This window comes from Maylandia zebra, linkage group LG7 (genome assembly GCF_041146795.1).
Source record: "Maylandia zebra isolate NMK-2024a linkage group LG7, Mzebra_GT3a, whole genome shotgun sequence".
Lineage (NCBI taxonomy): Eukaryota > Metazoa > Chordata > Actinopteri > Cichliformes > Cichlidae > Maylandia > Maylandia zebra.
In genome coordinates, this window is record NC_135173.1 from 40,912,308 (window position 1) to 40,919,231 (window position 6,924).

A 6,924-nucleotide genomic window follows, 5' to 3' on the forward strand; every position below is an offset into this window, starting at 1 on the left:
GATGAGATTATGGGCTCATATGGGCTTTTGTAAAATTATGTTATATTTTGACTCAAAAATCAAGATTATTCTCGGTCCAGTCTTTGGGTAAAGACTTGTGACTTGTGACAGAGAGCATGAATGAGCTCTCTGTCTTAGCCTTGCAATAGACTAGCAACCTGTCCACGTATCTCTCCCCAGATTGGATAATTGGCAGAAAATTCCCAGGTTCCCAAGGTTTAATTCCCAGCAGACTGAATAATACATTCTGCAGCCTGGTTTCTTAAACCGAAAGGGTCACAACCAAAGGACAGGAGAAGTGGACTATTTTAATGAGCCTGGATCCCACGCTGAGAGGATTACTGTCTTGTCTTTTAGGTTGTAAAGGTTTTTAAAGCTCAGCTAGCAGACAGCAGATCAAACCAGTCTTTATTTTTGTCTAATTTCACACTTTTTGCTAAACTTAATGAAGCTGATGACAGGAAAAAATCTTTTAAAAACAAAAAAACTGGGAAAAGTTTATTAAAGTTCATTAACATCACTATTAACTGAGATATATTTTAGCAGGAGTATCACAAACTGATTCACTGTCTATTTGCTCAGGAGCATAAAGAACTCTTGAGCAAAGATAAAGGGTCATGTGGGCTGAGGAGTCCAGATTTACCCTGTTTCAGACTGATTGGCGCATCACGCCATCATCCTCAATCCTATTTGTTTTTAACCACACAGCTTTTCTTTTGGTAAATGTAACATTTTTTTCTGACTGCACTAAAAGTTTCACTAATCTATATTCAGAAATCAAAGCAACAATCAAAACTGAGTTACCATATTTGCGTTATATGCAGTTTTACAAATCAAAACAGATGTTGTGCGTTTCGTTTTCACTTTTACAAAGATGATTTACACAACTCGGCACGCCGGGGATTTGTCATAGTGCAAACTCAGTTGTTTTTCCCTGCTGGAGTCAATCAAAGGACTGGGACAAACTGTGGTGTTGTGGGAGGAGAAGTGCTCGAATAAAGACAAAAAGTACAAATAACGGCAAAAGATTATCTTTAATACAAAAGAGATTAGCTGAAAAATAAACTCAATTCAGTCTTCCGCTGCTCGCAGTAAAGCAGGCAACATGTCGTACAAATATTTCATATAAATCTATCTTAAGGACCTGAAATGTGGGCGGTTTTCTGAGATTGAACAGCTACATAACTGTACTGCACAAGTTAGAGAACAGGAACCACCTGGTTCCAAGCTAAACAGCACGGAGCTGGAAGAGATAGAGGATTGGGACTGATTTAACCCCAAAAGCAACTAAAACAACAAAAACACATCACACATCTGGATGGAAGAGACTCAAACCCTGCTTCTTACGCAGTCACCACTTTACAATGTTTATAAATGAACATGTAAAGAAAACAGAAAGTTGCCATGTGTGTTCGTGCTTGCACTTGTATTGGTTTCTGCTTGCATGGGGACAATCTACTACAAGAGAAGAAAAAGTGCAGCACATTATGCACCTATGCAGGGAAGATAAATGACTCACTGTTTTGATACCGGAGTAAAAATAAAGTTAATGGAAGGAAGCTTAAAACCTTGTGTGGGCTCTGGTGTAAACCTTGGCCTGAGCCATTCGCCCATTTCCAGTATGAAAACAATAATTGAGTGACACATCCATTTTGTATTCATGAACAGGTTGCATAAGAAGGGAGAGAAAGAAAAGATGAATGCTGGGGAAAATTAGCGACAGAAGGAGATTTAGAAGGTCGGGATTCTTTCGCTCAGACAGGAGGTGGATAATTAACAACCTGCAGGGTTTTTTCCTGTTCTCTGGGCAGTTTGCCTGAAATATCATGGCATTTCTAACAAAACTTAACAAAACACAGCTCAGGTGTGGTGGTGTGTGTGTGGGGGATAGACTAGAGCTCGATCAGTCATTTATTATGGTAAGTGCTCTCTCTCCATCATTGGCTCATATAATATACCACACTATTAACACACTTTGCTTGTGTGTGTGCTGTGCATGTGTGTGTGTGTGTGTGTGTGTGTGTGTGTGTGTGTGTGTGTATTCCATGTCTAAAGGCACCTCTTCAAATGTTTAGGGGAACTTTTAAGATATTTGATATTTCTTTGCCAAAACATGCAACTTGATGCTGAGACCAGCTGCTGCCTTTGCTCGGGGACACCTTAGAGTCTTTGTGTGTGTGTGTGTGTGTGTGTGCATGTGTGTGAAAGTGAAGTGAGGTGTGACTTACAGAGAAGAAAGTACATCATAAAACACAGGCATTGATAGCAGTGATCAAAGATGGGAAAATGAATGTAAGACAATCAAGGATACTGTTAATAAGGAACTACAACTCTAATATTCTAATATTATGCTAATGCACAGTAACTGAACCACTTTTTACAAGCAAGATATGCAGAAGATCATCTCCGAACACAAAACCCCCATTAATCCTTGGACCAGATGGGCGACAGCAGCACCTGTTAGCTGAGAACAGGAAACTGGGCTCACCAATATTGGACAACTGAAGATTGGAAAAACCTTGTTTTTTTGGTTTTGCTGTGCAGCAGGAATAAGGTTCAGTTCCTGCTGCTATATTCAGATGGTAGAGCTTTGTGCAAACAATATGAAAACAAGGATCCATCCACGCTTGTATCAAAAGTTGATGGTGATGTAATAATATAGGAGATGTTGTCTTGGAACTCTTTGGGCCCCTTAACACCAGTTAGGCATCATCTAAACACCACAGCTTGCTTGAGTATCGTCACCGTCCATGTCCACCACAGTATACCCATTTTCTAATGGCTGCTCCCACCATGATAAAACATCATGCCCAAAAACTCAAATCATCTTAAACTGATTTGTTTAAGACGACGGTGAGTTCACTGTACTCGAATGGCCCCCACAGTCACCAGATATCAATCCAGTAGAGCACCTTTGGGATGTGGTGGAACGGGAGATTGACATCATGGCAGCAACTGTGTGATGCTGTCTTGTCAATATGGACCAAAATGTCAGGTGAATTTTTCCAGCACCTTTTGAATCTGTGCCGTGAAGAATTAAAGCAGTTCTGAAGGTAAAATGGGGCCCAAGGCAGTACTAGCAAGGTGCACCTATGCTTCTCGATAGTTTTAACATTTAAAATGAACAGACTTGAGTTCCAGCTTGAGGCCCAGCTATCCCACCTTACAAGTGCTTTCCTCTCAAAGTCCTGAGAAAATAAAGATGGGCAACATCTGCCGGATCAGCGCTCAAAGTGATGAGTGATGGGAAGGGAAATTGTAGAGGAGGAAGGATGGGATGGGATGAGAGGAAATGAGCGTACATTTTTTTTTCCAAAATGGTAAGAAAGTTGAAGAAATGGAACAAACGTGCTCATGCAAGGGGACATTTTGGTCATCTGTGTTGTTTATTTTTTCCATGTTCAGCTTTATAAACTGCCATGTGAAAGGCGATTTGGTGCTTGCTTTTACAAAAAAGCCCATTAGAAAACATTGAAGCACAGGTATACACTTTTAGAGCTGCATGCGTGCAGAAATTTACATAAATGGCTTATGGTCCACATGCACCTCTTTGCTCTTTCTCTTTCTATGTTATTTTGTCACTCACTGAAACACACACACACACACACACACACACACACACACACACACACACACACACACACACACGTAGGCGCCGCTTGTTTCCCAAACACAATTTCACACTTTCAGACGAGGACTGTTTTGCTCTCATTTTAACTCTTCCTCTCCATCACTGTGACAAAGGTCACGCTCCAAACACAATGGCTGCTGGCAGCTGCTCGCCTGACTCACTGCCACCAGTTGACCCTGCAGCTGATCAGATAATTTAACTTTGTTAAAAGACTTCTAAGCAAAACATAGTCTGCTTCTGCTTTTGCACAAAGGCAGGAGCTGGACTCTGTCACTAGCAGACACGGAGCATCGCTTTATCTCACCGAGCAAACATTTACGATAACATAAAATACTCGAACATGTGATCGATGACACGTACAGGACACTGCAGCTCAACAGTGTGACGTGCTGCCACAGTTTTGCTGCTGGTTGGCTTTCAGTCACTTGTGTTGTAGCCTGGAGTCTGTAAAAACAAACAAGACTTGTTTGTGAGTTTAAAAGAAGGAAATGCATTACATGTGAAGTTAACATCAGATTTCTTTCAGTGAAACTTTCCTCTGATCTTTTCTTTAGCTACGGTGATACATTTTCTCAGCAAATGATTCTGATTCAAAAGCTATTTTTACACAAGTGGCTGCTGAAAACCTTCCCAAAATACTAAACAAGCTAAAACTGAATTTAGCACATAATGTGGAGGGGGCTAGAGAAATTGAAAGTGAATGTTCCCCTCAAGATACAGTCATGACTTTTAATCAGTGTATGACTACATTGCAAAGAAGAAACATAGTAAAGTAGGCATACTTAAAGAAAATAAATGCACCATCAAAAAGATTAACAGTACTGTATGCATCAACGAATGCACAAAGCTCTTCACTATGCATTAACACAAGCTCCATCACCCACTGTTTTTTAGACCTTCCTTTAACAGATTCCTTTATCTCCACCTAAACCAGCACAACTAGTACAACAGCTCCGTGGTGTCGCATCTTTTTTTGAAAAACAACACTGAGCTTGGGAAGACAGCGAGGGCCTCGGTATGAAAGAGCCAATTGTAAAGTTGAACTAATTAGGAGGCCACGACTGAGAATCTGAGACAAAAAGTGGGGTCAGAAGGTCAAACTGAACCAAGAAAGTAAGTGAGTTAGATATGAATCAGCTATTGTTGTCTGCAGAGTGGTCTAATTTCATGTTTACAACTGGGTTTCGTGAAAATTATTCACATTTTGATGCTCTCCATGAACCAGAAGTTGTATTCTGATAACTGTTGTATCCTTAGTTCTACTCCAAAGTGAATTTTGGTGCACCTCAGCAGCACTTTAATCTACTAAAATATTAACAGAAGCAAAACTTAAATGCAACATTTTCACTTGAACGTTATTTCCTCTGCCAAGGAGGTTATTTGATTGGTTTGGTTTTGTTTGTCTGTCCAAAATTTATGGATGAGGCAGAGTCTGGCACAGCTAAGGCGTCATGGAGTCAATCCTAATCTAGATCCAGGAATTTTTGGAAGCTTTCTTTGCCATTTTGCAATACATCTTCACAATATATCATCTTCATGTTCTTAAGAAAATATGACAAACTAATCCAGATCCAGATATCCTGGATCCAGGGATTTGTTTCACTTTAAAAGAAATTTCCAGCCTTGGCAGAGCATGCGGCCCTGGACCGGTCTTGTTTTTAAATGTAAGCCATGCCCAAAGCAGATTCAAAGATCGCATTCAGCTCTTGTGCGGTCAACCAAATGTTGGTGATCTGCTGTTGTTTTAATTCCTTAAGTCACAAATTTTGCCTCTCTCTTGTCACTCAGCAGCATGTGTTTGGCACAGAGTGGTTTGTATTATTTATATGAGGGAATTAGTGAGAGCTGCTGGGACTCCATCAGACAAATGAGTGACTGACCACAGCTATGAGCTAAACAGCACTGTGTATTGTAAAGCTGATCCTCAATAATCTGGGAGTCATTTGATTTATTTTTTTATTTAAAAAAATGTCACTGTGTTGCCTCGTCAAACTGTCATTTTATTGCGCTGACTGTGCCATCGCTGCTCCGGATTTGTCTTAAATGTGATAAACGGCTGTGTGGTTGGCAGGATTTGGATGTGAATGCAGGACTCGGGAGACAGGGAATGAACTCCAAATTCAGCCCTGTTGCTGGTATTTCACAGGAAAAGAGCGAAACAAAAAAATCAGAGCAGGGAGACACACAACCATGAGAGAGAACATGTAGAAGGGAAATGGGCAACACAGACAATTTATACAAATGTAATGAGGTGACGGGTACACAGCTGTGCAATGCGACACTGCAAATTGTGGTATCAATATGATACCAAGTAAATACAGGGTTAGTATTGCCAATACCAATACTGAGCAAAAAGGTTCAGATATTTTTCATGTTCATGTTTGAGGTATATCAATTCACACACAATTCAGTGAGCTATATGAACTTAGAGGATAGAAACAAAGCATCGATTCTACCACGTTAATATTGGTCCCATCCCAATACCACCATTAGTAACAATACTAACGATATTTGGATCAATCTGCCTGCCTCTAGGAAACACAAAGAGTTGGCGACACAAAGAAGACAAATCAGGACAAACGAGACAAAGAAAATTAAACTGGAAAGCCCAAGGCACAAAAGGCCAGCAAATTAGAACAGGAAGTAACTAAACAGATGACAGACATGTAAAATTGACATGGAAAGACAGAAAGACAAGACTAGGCAAACATAGCGAACCTATCATCTAAAGCAAAGAACTTTGGGTAAAAAATGCACCAGAAAATATGAAACATTATAAACAGAAGACCAAAATCATAAATCGTGACAAACAAACTCTGGTTTCAAGACCCGAGGACCATGATATTAAAGGTTCTCTGACATTAGGGTCATAATATAGATGCAGGCATCTGTTTGCTATGTAATGGTGCAGTGGGGACCCATTTAAGGATGATGTCAGCCAGTATAAGTTCAAGCTTCTTTGTTGCATGACGCTCTGTCCGGTCCCTCAGTGTTAGTGCATGTTTATAGTGTTAACATGGGTTAACATTAGAAAAAAATGATGAAGCTTCAAAACAGGATTTCTCTAACCAAAGGGTGACATCACACTGTGACCATCATCTATATACAGTCTGCGGTCTCTGTGCTTACCACATAGATTCCAGGAGCTTTGACAACAGCAGTGTTCAGAAACCTGAGAATGAAAAGGGACTGCTACATATGCTCTTTGTGAAAGAGTCTTTCATTTTGTTTTCCTGGTCTAGTCTGGCCTGTTTGTTTCCCCGGCTCCGTGAAGCAGAATGAGACACAAGGGA